Source organism: Amia ocellicauda (assembly GCF_036373705.1).
Source record: "Amia ocellicauda isolate fAmiCal2 chromosome 11 unlocalized genomic scaffold, fAmiCal2.hap1 SUPER_11_unloc_2, whole genome shotgun sequence".
NCBI classification, from domain to species: domain Eukaryota; kingdom Metazoa; phylum Chordata; class Actinopteri; order Amiiformes; family Amiidae; genus Amia; species Amia ocellicauda.
The window spans coordinates 715669-735414 of record NW_027102660.1 but is presented as its reverse complement, the minus strand read 5'-3'; the positions used below and the strand labels follow the sequence as shown (position 1 = coordinate 735414).

Sequence of the window (19746 nt, the reverse complement as noted above, 5' to 3'; positions counted from 1 at the left end):
ATGATGATGATGATGATGATGATATTGTTGTTGTTGTTGTTGTTGTTGTTGTTGTTCTTGTTGTCGTCGTAGTCGCCGTCATTATTATTGTTAAAGTAAAGCAGTAGTTAGATTTGTTGCTACCGTAAGGTGTAGAAGGCACAATAGCTCTGTGATTGTCTGATGGTGGCACAAGACGAGCAGCAACTGTTTGAACAAGCCATTGAGCATCACCTTGTTGGGAAAAGTGTAAGTCTTGTCATAGCTCAGGGCGTTCTTCCTTTGAAAGAGTTTCCAAAGTGTCCTGATGTGCCCTTGAGCAATGCAAAATAGGTCAGTGAAAATAGAAACCTTTATCTCACAGGCTGGCCCACGGGAAACGCCTGTGTGCGTTTTACCAGCCGGCTTCGATGGGAGCCATTCGAAACTCCAGGACGGGTCGGTTTCCGTAGTGTAGTGGCTATCACGTTCGCCTCACACGCGAAAGGTCCCCGGTTCGAAACCGGGCGGAAACAACCCGCGGTGCATGCGTGCCAGTGCTGTGTTACCCGTCCCCATCTCTCTGCCCCGAGGCTGGCCGTCGTTTTCTCTTGCTCGGAGTGGCAAGAAATCCTGACCTTGAGAACAAACGATCGCAGAAGGGTAGCTTTGCGAGGCGCTGGAACTGACACTTTTAAAATCGATACATGTTGTTGCTGTTACAATACGACCGTAGCAGGATCGGCGACATTGCTGTTACTCTTATGTAGTTGAAGGCGCAGTATAGCTCTGATAGTCTGGTGGTGACGGAAGACCACCAGCCGTTTGAACAAGCCATTCAGCATCACCTTGTTGGGCTAAGTGCAGGCACTGTCTGAGCGCAGGGCGTCCTGCCTTTGAAAGAGTTATCGAAGTGTCCCGAAATCGGTGCACTCAGAGCGTCCGTCCGTCGACAGGTTGAAATTGTTAACGCTCGTGTAGCCACTTTTAATTAAAATCTAATGATAATGATGATGATGATGATGATGTTGTTGTTCTTGTTGATGTTGTTGTTGTTCTTGTTGTTCTTGTTGTCGTCGTAGTCGCCGTCATTATTATTGTTAAAGTAAAGCAGTAGTTAGATTTGTTGCTACCGTAAGGTGTAGAAGGCACAATAGCTCTGTGATTGTCTGATGGTGGCACAAGACGAGCAGCAGCTGTTTGAACAAGCCATTGAGCATCACCTTGTTGGGGTAAGTGTAAGTCTTGTCATAGCTCAGGACGTTCTTCCTTTGAAAGAGTTTCCAAAGTGTCCTGATGTGCCCTTGAGCAATGCAAAATAGGTCAGTGAAAATAGAAACCTTTATCTCACAGGCTGGCCCACGGGAAACGCCTGTGCACGTTTTACCTGCCGGCTTCGATGGGAGCCATTCGAAACACCAGGACGGGTTGGTTTCTGTAGTTTGCCTCACACGCGAAAGGTCCCTGGTTTGAAACCGGGCGGAAACAACCCGCGGTGCACGCGTGCCAGTGCCGTGTTACCTGTCCCCATCTCTCTGCCCCAAGGCTGGATGTCGTTTTCTCTTCCTCGGAGTGGCAAGAAATCCTGACCTTGAGAACAAACGATGTAAGAAGGGTAGCTTTGCGAGGCGCAGGAACTGACACTTTTAAAATCGATACATGTTGTTGCTGTTACAATACGACCGTAGCAGGATCGGCGACATTGCTGTTACTCTTATGAGTAGATAGTAGGGTTTTTTGGGCGCGGCCTATTTTGTTATGACGTATGCCCTAAGCTTATTAATATTCCTACGTCATAATTGGGGGGCGTGATTTTAGGTAGAGTTATATCCTTAATTATTCCTACGTCATATCCGTCAGAAAGTGTACACCCATAAAACCCTGAACAACAAGGCCGCCCATAACCTGTTGTTCTTGTTGTTCTTGTTGGTCAACTGTAGAGTGTGAATGGGTCGGCTCTTCCTGTAGTGGTTGGGGGTCTTTTTTAAATATACATGTAATGGTTTAGTAAATCTAAACCGTTATAAGATCAACAAGTTCTGTTGTCTGTAATGGTCCCAGGTCTTAACAATGCCAGTTTTGAATAGTGCGTTTATCATATTCACACTGTCTCTGTCTGTCTCTCTCTCTATCTCGCCCAATCATTTTATAAGATTAACAAGTTCTGTTGTCTGTTATGATCCCAGGTCCTATCAATGCCTGTTTTGCATAGGGTATTTATGTTATCCACACTGTATCTGGCTCTGTCTCTCCCCTCAAATTTAATTAAAAATAAAATTAAAAAAGAGGGTGTGTGTGTGGGTGTTTGTGTGTATAGGTTAATTGTTTTTGTAAAAAAAAAAAAAAAAAGCTGTGGTTATATTTTATCTCTCACATAATGTGTTCAGTCGTTTTACTTAAATACATTCTAGGGTCTTAAAGCTCATAAGAGTTAGACTTAAGATAAGGATATGCTTTTAAGGTATTTTAGCAGTCTCAATCCCTGATGATAAGGAATCGTTTAAAAAATAAAAACAACTGATCACTCAATGCTAAATAGATCACAACACTCAAGGCTAAATCACTCACACCATGGGGGGCGGGGGTGGGCTCAGACAACAGTAGGTATGGCGTGTGGTATCAAAACATTCAGAATACTTTTAACCTATATAATTCATAAGCTTTGTAAAGTAAACCCAAATATCTCTTTTGCGGGGATAAACTCTGTTCTGAGTAGTTTGTGACTTGTTTAATACCAAACAAAGCATCGCTATTAAAAAAAAAAAAAAAAATCACTGTAAAAGCGCTAGTTATTTTAGATCTTTATGGTTATTTTCTTGGCTCAGGTTGTTTTTTAGCGCTTATAAAGGCCTGAAATATTCTTAGTGGTTGTTGACTATAGGTCTTGATGCTTAAAAATGTTTTTTTGAGAGACCAAAAGGTTCTAATAAAAGTTTAGAGTAGAGAGGAGAGAGATCGTCTCCATCTTGGTTTCTATTTGAAATTTGATGCAGTGTCATTTTATTGGTTGGTTTTGATATGTTAATTGGTAACAGGGCGGCACAAAGGCCAGACCAGAACAATGCCTTACAAGAAGATCCGGCATGTGGACATCAGTATAAGTATGAAGGTCTGGTCTTCAGCTCGACAGACTCATACTGACCTTTCGATTTAAGACTAAAGATCAACAGTGTCCGGAAACAACATCTGCGACTTCGATTTAAACGAGTTTTTTGGTAAGTCTTCAGATTATTTTCACTGACTCAGAGCGTGTTGTGTGCATGTATTGTAAATAAGGCTATAACATCTGTTTTAAGTTCTGTAAAATTATTTTTCAGCCAGTCAACAGGAGTTAATTCCCAACGCTGAGGAGATCATCTGGAACAACAACGGTAAGATTTTTGTGTTTGCGCTCATGGGTTCTTATGTATGGGTGTGTGTGGTTTTGAAGCGGCTCATTAGAGTTATGAAAACGTTTTAATACATATTAATGCCGGTCTCTTTAATTACACAGAAACTATCGAAAGGCCTGTGATTAATGTCTCCGAGGATCGACCAAGAGAAGTGGTTGTCCCTAGACAGGCTGTCTGCCGACCGGGTAAGAACTAAACCCCTGTTTGTTTGTATAACGTTTCTGTAAGATGTTTGAGTCCAGTTTTGTTAATTTTAAAAAATTATCCTGTCTAACAGTATTAAGAAACGTGGTTCGAGACAACGAAAGGCCTTCCACATCAAGGGCTTGTTTCGTTTTACCTTCGAGAACCGTAACCTTTCAAGAATCTGAAAGGCCGTCAGCCCCGGTATCTGATAGCTGTGAGTATATATCTGCAGCCTGTAAGAGGTTAAAGCTTTTTATAAAGCGGTGTGGTTAAAGGTTAAACATGTCTCTTACCTTCACAGCGGTGCAAAAAGCTAAACCAGCCGAAAAACTTAAGAAACGATTATTCTGTGGAGGTAAGTAAGATCTTTCAAACTTTAATGTTTTTAAAAGGGCTTTGTTTGCCCGTTGAGGGCTAATATTTAAGCAATGGGTGCCCGTTTCCTGTAGGGCGGGGGGTTCTGGGAAAGATCTTTAGAAGTCCGGACAGGTCTAGGCTTGTTTCTGGGGAACGTGTTTAGAAATGACCGATTGCCGTACCGTCTGGTTAGGAAGTAAAGCCGTCCGAAAGGGTTTAGTAAGTTGTTTGGCTTATCTCCCGCTATTATACTTCTGTTTTAAAGTGGTTGTAGGAAAAGGCTTGAAGGTGTTCATTGTATTTAATATTTAAACAGATCGTGAAAACGTTTGTGAAACAGGAAGTCCCGGGATCAGGAAGCGTTTACACTTGGAAGGTTCGTTTAAAAATGAAATGTTGTTGTGTGTGTGTGTGTTTTATTAACAATATTACAGTTTTTAAAGAAACATTTAAGAAACAGTTTATTTACAGTGGCTTCTCTGTTTTACATTTATTATCAAGTCCTAATAAATATATTGTCTGTAAATAATAAGGCGTTGTAGTGAATGTCTAAGGCTATTTTCAAAGGTCTAAAAAAGCTAAAGGTTTTGAATGTCCTGGACATGTTGTTTTAAGTTTGATTTCTGTCGCCGTTTAAAGATGTAAATGTAATGTATATTTTTATTCTTCCCAAGACTCTTGGGATAGTCATTCTGTGGATGAGCTATTGAGGACAATTACCCCGTCTAAGTGGGATCAAACATCTTCCCCGGTGAGATCACCGAGAGGATCCCCCACGGTGGTCTTGGAGACCCCCCAACATCTACTCAGGCCACAGCCTTCTGGGGGTAATTCAACACCCCAGATTCAGCCCGCCGCATTGTCGGGCGGAACAAATACAGGCATCCAACAACCTCAGGGGTCGCCATCAGTCAGGGCGGTCACACCACCCAACGACGGCCTGGTTTCAACATCGTCCCCCCAGACCCGTTTCTTGGCTACAGAAACGCGGAACAGTACCCCGCGCTTGGCCAGGGTGTCACCGCAAAGGCCTTCTTGGTCTCCGTCCATGAGTATACGCTCGCTCCCTGCCTCCTTCGACCGAGATTTACCGGAGCGACCATCCTTTGAAGCTGAGCCAGGCCACCAGCCCCCGGAGCTACTTCCTGAAAGTCGCCATGAGTTGCTACATACTTTGTTACAAAATCAAAGACTTGTGTTAGTGGGGCAAAACCTGGTGATAGAGAGCCAAAACACCCTTATTAATACCCTTACTAACGAATTGTACCGTATTTAATGTTTTAATAGACACAAAACGCCTTACTATTGTGGGTTGTTGGAAAAATAAAAAATAAATTAAAAAATGTCCTGACTTGGTAAAAGAACTCACAAACTAAAGGATTATGAACAAGCTAGGGCCCCAAAAAGACCTTCCCGAGAGAACATCCCCGGCCCTGTTGTGAACTCCTCTGATGTCCCAATGAACCTGGAACTATTACAAATGATAAATGATTTAAATAACCCCCAATTACCACCGATAGAATGTGAATTAACAGACTTACCGGTGAACCCCGACCTGTTACAGATGGTCAATGATCTAAATAACCACCTCCCACCGGTAGCGCTTATAGAGGTTCACCCCCTAGTTCACCCCGATTTGTTTGAAATGGTGGAGGCTTTGGAGGAGCTACCCCAACCAAATTCTGCCCCTTTTATAAATGATTTGAGACAATTAGAACACAGGATGGCGGCAGAAGCAGCCATCACTATAGAGGAGGGTCTTGGATATCTTTGAAGGACTTTTACAGGCTTTAAATGAGCCTCCTCAAAAAGGGGGTTTTGTAGATGTCAGCAGTGGGGGTGTTCGGAATGTGGAGGGTTCTGAGACTGATAAGGCTGTGGAGGACATGCTCTGTGAGAATGTAGGGGGTGAAGGCTTTGTTCAAAATGATGATGTGTCCAAGAGTACCAGTGATCCCGTGATTATAGATAGACCGGCCTATAACAATTTTGAAATGATTCAGCGTTTTAATTTTGCAGAACTTTTAAATTGTGACAATTATGCAGAAATATTTGTCAACATACACGAGGCCTTGCAGAAAATGCTTGAACAGGTTGCTGAAAGGGTCAGACCTCGAGATGTTGTACAGTTAGAACTCAGAGGGGATGATTTGTTTAGCAACCTATCTGTAATGCTGAGTGGAGATAATTTAGACGTCTGGCTAAAATCGAAGCGTTATTGCAAAGTAACGCAGCCATCATAGCTGATGAAAGTCTGTCTCTGGTAATGAATGTGGTTCGTAACCCTGAGGGTGGGGCGCTTAGAAGACTGTCGAAATGCTTGAAGAACGACATAATTAGGACCAAGCTCAGGCAATTAGTGGTGAGTTCCAGTGGGGACAATAAGCTCTGTTTTGCTTACAGTTTAATAAAACTACTCACCCCCGACATGCCTGAACCCCAAGCTCTGCAAGAAGCTTTAATGCTTCATCAGAGGGCCGGCTTAAACTCTCAACAGATGGTTGCCTTTTCAGACATCACCAAGTTTGAGGAGTTGTTGTCTTTAAAAATTGTTGTGTGGTACCGTTGTGAGGTAAAGGAAGTATTTGTGAAATTTCAGACACATCCTGAAACCCATACACAGACACTGTTTCTCTTCCTAAGTGATAGTCATTACTTTGGAATAAAGAGTTTGACGGCTTTTTTGGGTTGTTCGTATGTTTGTCATTGGTGTTATAAGGCCTTCAATGATAAGCTTAAGCACCGCTGTGACGGTTACTGTAACGTCTGTTTCAATCCGCAATGTCGTAAGGGTTTGGCCCCTACCATCCGATGTAAAGATTGCTTAAGGATTTGTCTCTCAGCGTTCTGTTTTTCCGAGCATAAGGTACAGAGGGCCGCTGCTGAGGGGGTTAAAAAACAGAGTTATTGTGATCAAACTAAATATTGCCCGCAGTGTTGCCTCCAGTACCGTTTTCATGAGGTTAAACCACACAAATGTCTGGAGCCGAGATGCAGGATCTGTAATGCTGATTTAACCCCGGGGTCCGAACACCAGTGCTTTATTCAGCCGGTTAAAAAGGAGCCGCCGCACAACCGGTATGTCTTTTTTGCTTTTGAATGCCGGCAAGAAAACGGGGTCCACGTTGCTAATTATATACTCTGTATTGACATGTTGGATCGTGAGTGGTCAGCTAGCGGTGAGAGTTGTGTCAGGGATTTCTTTACGCGGTATCGCGGTCCAAAATACCTCAATTACACATTTATTGCCCACAATGCTAAGGGTTATGATTCTTACATTTTGATGAAGTATCTGGTGGAAAATGGGGTGACCCCAAAAATAATAGATCAGGGTAGCAAGATCATGTGTTTCACCGACGAAGCTTTCAACTAACGTTACATAGACTCGTTAAATTTCATCCCCATGAAATTGAGCGCTTTGCCTAAGGCTCTGGGTTTTGAGGCTCAGAAGAAAGGTTGGTTCTGCCATTTTTTTAATACTATGGACACTCAAAATTATCGAGGGTCCTACCTGCCCGCCACTTATTATGGGGTTGATACTATGATGTCTCATGAGAGGGAGGAATTCTTTAAATGGTACAATACGGTTAAGGGAGGTGTTTTTGATGACCGAGAAGAGATGGCTGCTTATTGTAAAAATGATGTGGTGATCCTTAAAGAAGCCTGTGTGCGTTTCCGCGCCGAGGTTATCAACACATCGGGTCTCGACCCTTTGCAAAGTGTGACCATAGCGTCTCTCTGCATGAAAATGTATCGGTCCAATTTCTTGCAGAAAAACACTATAGCGGTCACCACTTCTGACAACTATCGTGCTAGACAAAAGAACTTTTCGACTGTCTCCATACAGTGGCTGGAATACCTGAGTGCCCGGGATAACATCTTCATCAGACATGCTTTAAATCAAGGGGAAGTCAAAATGGGGCCTTACTACTTAGACGGTTTTAGCGACGTGTCCGGGCGGCGTACCGCTTATGAGTTTGCAGGTTGTATTTACCATGGCTGTCCTCAGTGCTTCGACCCAAACACCTTTAACCCCGTAACACAAAAACTCTGCAGTGATATGTACTATGATTTCCAGGAACGAATTGAAACTTTAAAAAACACCTATGGTTTGAACGTGCTGGTGATTTGGGAACACGAGTGGACGACCCTGAAGCAACAGGATGCGGGGGTACAACGGTTTATGGAAACCTTGGACTTTCCTGAACGTCTTGAGCCCCGGGATGCGTTATTTGGGGGTCGTACCAACGCCCTCTGTTTACATTATGAGGTAAAGGAGGGTGAGAGAGTAGATTACTATGATTTCATCAGTCTGTACCCTTATGTCAACAAGACCAAAATGTACCCGGTGGGGCGTCCAACCATTGTTTATCGTGACTTTCTCGAAATCGGACATTACTTTGGTTTGATCAAAGTCACCATGTACCCTCCTCGCGAGCTGTTCTTACCCGTGTTGCCTTACAGGTGTTCGGGAAAATTGATGTTCCCTCTGTGTAGAACGTGTGTGGAAACTGAAAATCAAACTACCTCTTGTCTGCACAGTGATGAAGAGAGAGCGCTGACGGGTGTCTGGTGTAGCATTGAGCTTGACAAGGCGGTGGAGAAAGGTTACAGAGTCGGTAAGGTGTATGAGGTTTGGCATTTTTCTGAAAAATCTGATACTCTTTTTGCTGATTACATTATGACCCATCTGAAAGGGAAACAGGAGGCATCGGGCTATCCCTCATGGTGTGTTGACTCCGCGGCCAAAGAGCGATACGTTTAGCAATATTTTGAAAAGGAAGGGATCCGTCTAGAGCTGGGGAACATAACTGTAAACCCCGCCAAGAGACAAATGTCCAAACTGATTTTAAACAGTCTGTGGGGTAAGTTTGGGGAAAGAAATTACCGTCTAAACACAACCTTGATTAAAACCCCTGAACAGTTTATAGAATTTATGTTTTCCAAACAACATGCAGTATCACACTTTCAATTCTTAAATGACCACGTGGCACAGGTCCAGTGGAGGGCCCCTAAAGATTTCCCCACCAAACAGGGGAACGTTAATGTTTTCATAGCGGTTTTTACCACGGCTTACGCCCGGCTTGAACTGTACAACTTAATGGATCAGTTGCAGGAACGCACGCTCTATCATGATACTGACTCTGTAATCTTTGTCACCAGGCCAGGGGATTGGGTCCCTCCCCTCGGGGACTACCTTGGGGAGTTAACGAGCGAACTAGATCCTCAGGACCACATAGTGGAGTTTGTTTCAGGGGGTCCTAAGACTTACGCATACAGAACGGCTGCGGGTAAGACCTGTATGAAAGTTAAGGGTTTCACTCTGAACCATTGTAACAACAAGCTCATTAACATCAAGTCTCTGACGACCCTGGTAGAAAGTTTTGTAACCGAGAAAGACGCGCCTCCTCGTGAGATTATTACAGCCGGAAATCAGATCTATCGCAATAAAAAGGGGTACACGTTGGAAAATAGATCACTAAACAAACGGTTCAGGGTGGTGTACAATAAAAGAGTGTTGAAGACTGATTATACCACTCTGCCTTATGGATATTAGCGGTGGTTTTGAAAACAGACTTCAACACCCTTTCTCCTGTATTATAGCCGGTCCCTCCAATTCGGGGAAGAGCTATCTTATAAAGAACATCATAGAAGATGTGGACGCAACCGTGTCCCAAGCTCTTGACAACATAGTGTGGTGTTTCTCTTGCTGGCAACCTCTCTACGATGATTTGGCTTCGAAAAAAAATAATCTGAAATTTGTGCAAGGTCTCCCCGCCTCGTTGTGTGGCGATGACTTGTTCCCGCCCGGTAATACTAACCTAGTGATCCTTGATGACCTGATGGAGCAGGCCGGTGACAACAGTGAAGTGGAAAAAGCTTTCACAAAGTACACTCATCATAGGAATTTAAGTATTATTTATTTAGTTCAAAATCTATTTTTTCAAGGTAAAAAAAGCCGCACTATTAATTTATATGCCAATTATATAATTCTTTTTAAAAACCCCAGAGATAAACTACAGGTCACCGTCTTGGCTCGTCAAATGTACCCTAACCAGACCAAGTTCTTTTTGGAGGCATTTGAGGATGCCACCAAAAAACCCTACGGGTACTTGATTGCGGAATTAAATGCACAAACCCCAGAAGACTTTCCCCTAAGAACAGGTTTGTGCCCGCACGATTGGCCGGCAGTCTATGTGCTAAAGAAAAGGAAATAAATAAGAATGTCTGTTCGGATTAAAAGAAATCTGCCGCTTTTGCAAATGTTATTTGAGAGGAGCCCGCGCCATAGGAAAGCTGTGCTGGCAGGGGCCCCCTCGGATTTGATCGAGACCCTGTGTGAAATAGCTTTTAACATCTTACGCGGTAATATACCCCTAACCCCTTCTCAACATTCTAAACTCAAAAAACAAAAAGCGGTTATCAAGATCATCGCTAATAAGAAGTATTCTATTAAAAGAAAAAGAAAGAAGATTAATCAAACCGGGGGTTTTATAGGACCGCTGTTGAGCATAGCCGTGCCTTTCCTAACCAGTCTTCTAGCTTCCAGAGTGGGTTAATAATGGAATATGCTCAGAAAATGTTTTTGATCCCTCAGGAGCAGCTTGAGAAACTGAGAAAAAATGTTGTCGGGCCAGAGCCCATTAGACAAACGGCCGAAAACAACCTGGACTCTGAAATGAAAGCTATACAGGCCAGGGCCGATTTAAATCAGTATTCCAAAGCCCAGTTGTATACCAACACGTTACAGCGCTACCTCCGTCTGGTTAGACAGGGTGAAAAAGATCAAAACATTTTAACTTTAACCATGGCCTCTCAAGAAAATGGTTCTGGGGCTGATGCGGGGGGAACGGTTGATAAAGATGTTGCGGTGATCAAAGGTTCACACATGTTTGATTTGTTGAAGAGTGTCACTAGCACTAATAAGGTACCCGATAGTCGCCGACCTGTAGGCTGGAATGCTTTCCTACAGGCGATGGCCTGTCTGAACATGCCCCAATCAACAGTTCCTAACCAGGAAACGCGACAAAAAATCCGTCTGTGTAAAGAGGTGGAGCCTGATCTGACTCCGATATCTCATTACTCTGACCATGCTGAGCGACCATCCTCAGGATCTATCCATTGTTGGGAAGCTTATTAATCTCATGTTTTTATTTGTCTCCCCTGTAAATAATGACCCGACAAACAATTTTTTATTTTTATTTTTTATTTTTCAAATGTTGTACATTTATTTATACCATAACCCCTGCTTTGTATAAGAATTGTGTTGAATAAAAACAAAACTAATGATTCAAAGGCTGTTTTCATTATTTTTTCACCTTAACACGCATGACATCTTTTAAAATCCTCACAAGAACACCCCATCTGTATACACGGCTGGCTAGGGTCGTAAGTCATTGTGTTATAAGGGGGGGTCCACAGTGTCCTGACAAACTCTGCCACTTTTTTATCATTTTGGCCTAAATCCTCACTGTACAAGGCCATAATATCGGGGTATGACCTTCCTTTAGATCTATGATATAAGAAAAACACACAGTGTTGACCACAAGTGAAGGTCTGAAGACTTTGTACTTGACGACCGCTGTAAATGGTTTCTTGACAGTTGTTGAGCAGAAAGTTATTGATCTTCCGAGGGAAAGGTCTGAAATCCGGGGGGTTTGCATAGGAATCAAAAAATTCACCACGGTGGTCCTCCCTTAGATAAATAGCCAGCCAATGTTCTCCGGGCATGTTTTTAGGGTGTGTGTTGATTATGTACATTGCAGGTAAATTCTTGATCTTAAATTTAGGCAGCTGATCGCAGGTGTAGACTCCTTGAAACAGTTTCCGTGAGCTGGCCAGGGCATTCATGATGTGGTTGAGCTCTCTGGTGTTCATTTTAATAATAATCATACATAACGTTTCTCCTCTGATTCACCTCAATAATGTTGTCAAACACTGCATACACGACCATATTTACAGTGCGTGGTAGAGGCTGCTTGAAACGCATCTCCAAACGCATATTGCCCGTCTTCATCTGTGAAAAATGTTGTCCACACTCTTCGTCAGGGGTCAGGTTGAAACCGTACAGGGTGTAACCGCTGCAGTATTCCCGGCGATCGATCAGCCGGGAGTTTGATCCTTGAGATGGCGACCCGTAGCCAGTACTAGACTGTCATATTCACGAACCGCATTGCCGTTTTCAAAGTCAGGTTGAAAAGGTCTGGATGGAACCTGCACACCATCGACGTACAACGCTATAAATTCCGCGTTATAATGTTTAAAGTTAAAGGGGTTCTTGTTGTAAACCCCGGTAAATGCATCATTATCTTCGAGACCTATAATAACCTGTTTTGGGAGCTGTCCTAGAAACAGATTTTCCTGGTTCATCACCCGTGTCCCTGCGGGGATACTGTGGACTTTCATATAGACTCTTTCGATCGGGTACTTGGTGTTTGCCGTCATTAACGCCTGCGCGTGTCCTAGTTTAACCGCCGGGGAGACGGACACTTTTTTCACAAACAGCGAGGCCGATAATATGGTCAGTTTATATTTTTCAGTATCAGGGGTCATCAGACAAAAAGCACTTTTACTACGGATCATTTTAATTTTAATGTCTACCCCGTTGAGCATGAGTTTTTCTTGGAAAAATATGTCTGCATGGATATGCCCCATTAGCTCAAAGGTCCTCCCTTCTGTTGAAAAGGCCATTCTTTTTTGCAAACCCTTATTGAGTCCCTCTGGATCCTTGTCGTCCATAGCTTCCGGGATGTCTTTGAAGAAAAGGCCGGGGCTGAACTGTTTGCTTAGGGTCTCCTCACTATAATTAAGTATACACTCCATCATGGCTCTATAGGGGTAAGTATTGCTGCTTTGACTAATGAGCCGATCTCCCAGGGTCACATCCACCTGTGAAAACATGGTGGCCACCGGGTAATTGATGACCCCAGCGTTGGTCGTCTTCTCGATTGCATCGCCATCCTCATCAGTCACTTTACAGTTCATTAAAATAAATGTGTTATTCAAATCAATATAATCCTCGCCATTGCCAGCTATAAAAAACTCCAGAGGGGCCGTGTCTGAAATTGCAGAAAGAGGGGGAATCTCTACATATATGATCTTATCTATACTCGTTTGAGTGTATGGAACTGTAAACAGATCCAGTTCTGATTTGACGCATTCTTCCGATAGACTCTTCCGATGGACAAAAGACATGTTTAAAAGATGTATCCTGAGGCTCTATTTTTCTTTCTTTGAGACTTTCTTTTTGCAGGTTTTTTCTTGTGCTGCTTCCTTCTCCGAGTGTTTCCACGATATGTTGGAGAATGAGAGATTCTTCGTTTTTTGTTAGCCACGGATCTTTGTCGCCCCCTGGTGGACACATGCTGTTTCTTCTTTTACCCCCCCCTCCTCGCCATTACCATGAGACCCGAACCCTCCTGATGCTCATGGCTAGCTGGCCGGTTCATAACATTGGTGAACACGTCACTAACAATATTTTTAGCCGCTGATTTCAAGTGGGGTCTGGCTATAGCAAAGCCTCTCTTAAGCAGGGGTATGGCCATTCTAAAGAGACCACGAAAGAGTCCTCCTAGACCGGCGCCATACATTGTGGGGGCTCCTACAATACCGGGCAAGCCGTTCCATCTTGCATCTTGTAATAATCCACATAGGCGCTAGGATCTACATAACCCCTCGAGGTAGCCATTTTAATAATGTACAAACTGTTTCAGGGGTCGAAAATGTAGTTTGACATTAACTTTACTGAAGCGGAAGGGTACGTTGATATTCTGATCCGATTTTACTTCGATCGTGATGTTGTCAAAGTGGGTATTTGAGACTGGTACGTAGTGTGGTTTGTCATAAGTAATTGTGACCATGTCATTGCTTTTACCTTTAATAAGTACATTTCTCAAAAGGGGGACATAACTATCCCCGACCCTCTGGTGGGTTATGATATCCGTATACACATAAAGAGTGTAAAAGCCGCCCCACCACTTCTGAGAACCTGCTCTCTGTGTCAGAATAGAACCCAAATATACGCCCCAGTTGGCCGCTGGTTTGAATGCTAATACCTGGTTTTGACACCTTGTACACTCTGTTTTTAATAGGGTTGTAATATAGCTTGATGTTGGGGGTGCCTTCTGAGAACTGTTTATGCATCTCATCTAATATTTTATCCACATTGTCATAATAACCTCCTTGTATCGTGAATGTCCATTGACTCTTTTTAACATCATCAAAAATGGCGAAGGTGGCATCCTTATCTTGTAAAACAGCCCAAGTGTAAGGATACTGTATTTCCGCCAACCCCACTTCCCACGACCCCCTTAGATCTATAGATTTTCCAAATTGTACCGTGTAACTGGATATTTCATTTTTAGGATATATATCGAGATAGGCATTACTGGGTAGAGTCACGTAGAAGCCTCCTGATTCCATCTTGAGAATCGAAAGTAATGCCCCCAACACACCCGCGGGCATGTTGTAATAAGGATTGAATATCGCAAACCTGTTGTTCCGGGACCCAACTATTGAACTTTTCAGGCCATCCAAGCCATTTCATCAACACATATTTTTTCCGGTTCTGGGTTTTTTCAGCTAATATCTTTTCAACTCTGTATACACTGTCTTTACCCACAATAATTTTTTGTAACTCGGCTTCGTAAAACGTTCCTTCTATATCCTCCCTGTCATAGTCTTTTAACCGGTACACGGGGGGGTCTCTAGCCAACTGTTCGGTAACTGTAAAATATTCGTCAGAAAATGTTTGTTCATAACCTTTGGCAAAAGTACTCCTTAGCTTTGAAACGCGAACCACATCACCGATGTTGAACTAATAAGTAGTTTTTCCCTTCTTAATAAATGGTCGGTATAATTTTTTATAGACCTTAAAAGAATTACTTTGATCAACATCTAAAGGCTTCATTTTAATACTGGTGTGATACCCTTGGTTGTAAGCATCGATAAAATCCTGAACTTTATCAAAATACTTGAACGTGTTGACCGCTGTAAAATATCTCCACATTTTGGTCTTTATGGTGCGGTTAAACCTCTCCACTACCGATGCCCTAAGCTCATTACCGGTGGTGAAATGATGTATTTTGTGTCTCTTCAGTAGATTCTGAAATTCTCTGTTGAGAAACTCTTTTCCTTTATCAGTCTGCAGTTTTTTAGGACATCGACCCTGGGACAATATATCCTCAAAGGCCCTTGTCACCGCCCGACCTGTTTTATTATGTAGAATGCGAGCCCAGGCATATTTTGATAACACATCGATACACATCAACATCAATTTGTGACCATTGTTATGTTTTGATAAATTTGACATATCGACTAGATCCATTTGCCATTGTGAATCTATGTCAGTTGCATATACGCGGTTTCTTTTAAAGTTAATCCTGAGAGGTTTATGTAAGGTATAGGCGTCTTGTTCCCGTAACCATTCTGAAACAACCACATCATTAACCTTCACTCCGGCCTCAGCGAGTCCTCTTTGAAAACCCTTCTTACCCGCCAAACCCCCAATCTTGGCTGGGTTGTAGTATAGTTCCTGCATTTGGGGAGCTTGCCGAGTCATTCTGTCAAATAACCACACAGACCCACACTATGCGCAAAGTTTTTATACAAGGTTTTTTATTCAACTTCAGGAGAGCAGATACCCCTTTTTACACATTTGAGAAAAGTATAACATACACAACAATTTTTTCTACGGTCCAGACAAAAAGAAATCAGATGATTGGTTACTTGATCTATATCAACAAATATACCTGTTTCTTTATCTTGTAGGCACACACCTCAGTTACATATGTAAATAAAACAACAATATGACCTATTTTAAAAGTAAACAGAGGTGTATTAAACATGCTCAGTAAAAGGTCATACAGATGTTGATGAAATGGCCTAATATCATTCTTGGCCCCCTTGAGCCCTTCATCCCAGTGTTCGTACCCCCCGGTCTTTGTTACAGCAGCCATTCACTTTTCCAGGTTTGAAAGTTGATCCTCATCGATGGTTAAATCTGTAGAGAAAAGGCTCGCGTTGGCTACTTTTCTGTCAAGCACATGGTGTAATAGCGCTCTCAGGTTAGCTGCTGAGTGTTGATGACAGAACCAGTTGCAGAAGCAGTCCAGAACATTCCCCATGTTCAAAGTCCCTTAGTTCAGGTCAGAGTCTGAATCAGTGGCGTAGATGTCGAATTCTTCGTCGCTGCCCCCAGCTTTAACTTCTTTACGGAAGAAATAAGCTTTTAGCTTGCCAGCGGTTTTTCTACTCGGCTCATCCAGGTCATTGAGCAGCTGCCCAAGTTTCTCTATTATAAACGGCTCCTTTTTCAGCTCCAGCAAAATCTCATCTATGATTTTCTGGACTTGTCCCACAGTGACATGTATGTGGGAGTAAGAGAGCGCCTTGATTAGTGCCGGTTTCAGCCACGGTTTGTTCAGTCTTCTGTAAAACACGTTGAAATAGAACAGGAAATAGTAACGGTCTGGTTCAAACAAACAACTGTGTCTCAACTGACTGGGGTGATTCACTTCACACCCCCGACAGACTTCTTTCAGAGCTCGGTCGATGAGAGCACTCAGAATATACACCAGGGTGCTTTTAACCACTCTGCTTACTTGGTCACATACCCCGGGCAAGAATCCTGCGTCTTCATCACGCCCCCGGGACAGTCCGATGCTCATTGGGTCGCCTGGTGGTTTGTGGGGTGTTTCTCCATCCATTGGACTGACCCCCTCCTGAGACGCACAGACGTTAGACAATTCGGCAAAATCGAGGCCCTCCATGAGCTCCAGAGGCTGGGGATCCCCGAGACTCATTTGGACATCCATCGCACCGCATGTTGTTTCGTCCTGAGGGACCGGGGTCTGAGGTCTTGGAGAGTAACCACAGTCAAAGGGTTCCAGAGTGTATACAAAATCTGGGGAATAGAACCAGGGGTGATCCCGGGTTTGAAGAGGCCTGTAGAGCCTGTCGACGTCCGCAGCTTTCGGGTAAGACATTCTCTTTAATTTTAAACCATGAATGAATTGTTGCACCTTTTATCCTATCTCTTCACTACGTCACGACACACCGCCCTCTTAGAAGAGAGTAGCCCCTGAGCCGTCAGACCCCCCTCCAAAACCCCACACGTCGTCTGTCGTAGTTCTGCAAGCTTTCCCATTCACACCTTTCAAAACCCTGAGTCGGAGACTCCATTTCGCATTCTCTTGGACCCTCTTGCAAGCCTTCTAGAGTCTTATCCACAAGCCCCAGATCTCTCCAGGCCATCACCTTCAACCAGTCCTCATAAGAGTATTCAATTACCGTCTCAAAAGGTTCCAACGTACCCTCCTTCTCTCCCAAAGCAAGAAGCTCCACTCCAACATAGCTGGGATCCCTTTTAAAGCGGTTACCCCGTCGAGCCCCCCAGAACAACACCCAGGAGCGTTCAATCTTCAAATTGGTGAGTACAGGAACCCTTGCCCGGGATTGTTTCTTGCGGGGTTTCATGTTGATGTCGCTGGACATGTTGAAGAAGCGGGATGTTTCAGAAGCTGAGAATTAAAGAGGTATTGCCTAAAAGAAGCGCGGGTTCTTAAATAGAGAGGAGAGTTTCGGGGCATTGCCTTCAGAGGGGTGGGGGTATTTATGGGTGGCCTTGTTGTTCAGGGTTTTATGGGTGCACACTTTCTGACGGATATGACGTAGGAATAATTAAGGAAATAACTCTACCTAAAATCACGCCCCCCAATTATGACGTAGGAATATTAATAAGCTTAGGGCATACGTCATAACAAAATAGGCCGCGCCCAAAAACCCCTACTATCTACTCTTATGTAGTTGAAGGCGCAGTATAGCTCTCATAGTCTGGTGGTGACGGAAGACCACCAGCCGTTTGAACAAGCCATTCAGCATCACCTTGTTGGGTTAAGTGCAGGCACTGTCAGAGCGCAGGGCGTCCTGCCTTTGAAAGAGTTTCCGAAGTGTCCTGATGTGCCCTTTAGCAATGCAAAATAGGTCAGTGAAAATAGAAACCTTTATCTCACAGGCTGGCCCACGGGAAACGCCTGTGCGCGTTTTATCAGCCTGCTTCGATGGGAGGCATTCGAAACGCCAGGACGGGTCGTTTTCCGTAGTGTAGTGGCTATCACGTTTGCCTCACACGCGAAAGGTCCCCGGTTCGAAACCGGGCGGAAACAACCCGCGGTGCACGCGTGCCAGTGCCATGTTACCCGTCGCCATCTCTCTGCCCCAAGGCCGGCCGTCATTTTCTCTTCCTCGGAGTGGCAAGAAATCCTGACCTTGAGAATAAACGATCGCAGAAGGGTAGCTTTGCGAGGCGCTGGAACTCACACTTTTAAAATCGATACATGTTGTAGCTGTTACAATACGACCGTAGCAGGATCAGCGACATTGCTGTTACTCTTATGTAGTCGAAGGCGCAGTATAGCTCTGATAGTCTGGTGGTGACGGAGGACCTCCAGCCGTTTGAACAAGCCATTCAGCATCACCTTGTTGGGCTAAGTGCAGGCACTGTCAGAGCGCAGGGCGACCTGCCTTTGATAGAGTTTCCTAAGTGTCCCGAAATTGGTGCACTCAGAGCGTCCGTCCGTCGACAGGTTGAAATTGTAAACGCTGGTGTAGCCACTTTTAATTGAAATATGATGATGATGATGATGATGATGTTGTTGTTCTTGTTCTTGTTGTTGTTGTTGTTCTTGTTTTTCTTGTTGTCGTCGTGGTCGCCGTCATTATTATTGTTAAAGTAAAGCAGTAGTTAGATTTGTTGCTACCGTAAGGTGTAGAAGGCACAATAGCTTTGTGATTGTCTGATGGTGGCACAAGACGAGCAGCAGCTGTTTGAACAAGCCATTGAGCATCACCTTGTTGGGGTAAGTGTAAGTCTTGTCATAGCTCAGGGCGTTCTTCCTTTGAAAGAGTTTCCAAAGTGTCCTGATGTGCCCTTGAGCAATGCAAAATAGGTCAGTGAAAATAGAAACCTTTATCTCACAGGCTGGCCCACGGGAAACCCCTGTGCGCGTTTTACCAGCCGGCTTCGATGGGAGCCATTTGAAACACCAGGACGGGTCGGTTTCCGTAGTGTAGTGGCTATCACGTTCGCCTCACACGCGAAAGGTCCCTGGTTCGAAACCGGGCGGAAACAACCCGCGGTGCACGCGTGCCAGTGCCGTGTTACCCCTTCGCCATCTCTCTGCCCCAAGGCCGGCCGTCGTTTTCTCTTCCTCGGAGTGGCAAGAAATCCTGACCTTGAGAACAAACGATCGCAGAAGGGTAGCTTTGCGAGGCACTGGAACTGACACTTTTAAAATCGATACATGTTATTGCGTTACAATACGACCGTAGCAGGATCGGCGACATTGCTGTTACTCTTATGTAGTTGAAGGCGCAGTATAGCTCTGATAGTCTGGTGGTGACGGAAGACCACCAGCCGTTTGAACAAGCCATTCAGCATCACCTTGTAGGGCTAAACGCAGGCACTGTCAGAGCGCAGGTCGTCCTGCCTTTGAAAGAGTTTCCGAAGTGTCCCGAAATCGGTGCACTCAGAGCGTTCGTCCATCGACAGGTTGAAATTGTAAACGCTGGTGTAGCCACTTTTAATTAAAATCTGATGATGATGATGTTGTTGTTGTTATTCTTGTTGTCGTCGTAGTCGCCGTCATTATTAATGTTAAAGTAAAGCAGTAGTTAGATTTGTTGCTACCGTAAGGTGTAGAAGGCACAATAGCTTCAGATTATTTTCATTGACTCAGAGCGTGTTGTGTGCATGTATTGTAAATAAGGCTATAACATCTGTTTTAAGTTCTGTAAAATTATTTTTCAGCCAGTCAACAGCAGTTATTTCCCAACGCTGAGGAGATAATCTGGA

General features: G+C 43.9%; 2 non-coding genes across 2 annotated transcripts; both read left to right on the top strand.

The window, feature by feature from the left end:
• Positions 1–421: 421 nt before the first annotated feature.
• On the top strand, positions 422–494 carry trnav-cac (transfer RNA valine (anticodon CAC)). Its single transcript has one exon. It is a non-coding gene; the product is annotated as a tRNA-Val (tRNA).
• An 18456-nt stretch (positions 495–18950) lies between these two features.
• Positions 18951–19023, top strand: trnav-cac (transfer RNA valine (anticodon CAC)). The gene has a single exon. It is a non-coding gene; the product is annotated as a tRNA-Val (tRNA).
• Positions 19024–19746: the final 723 nt, after the last annotated feature.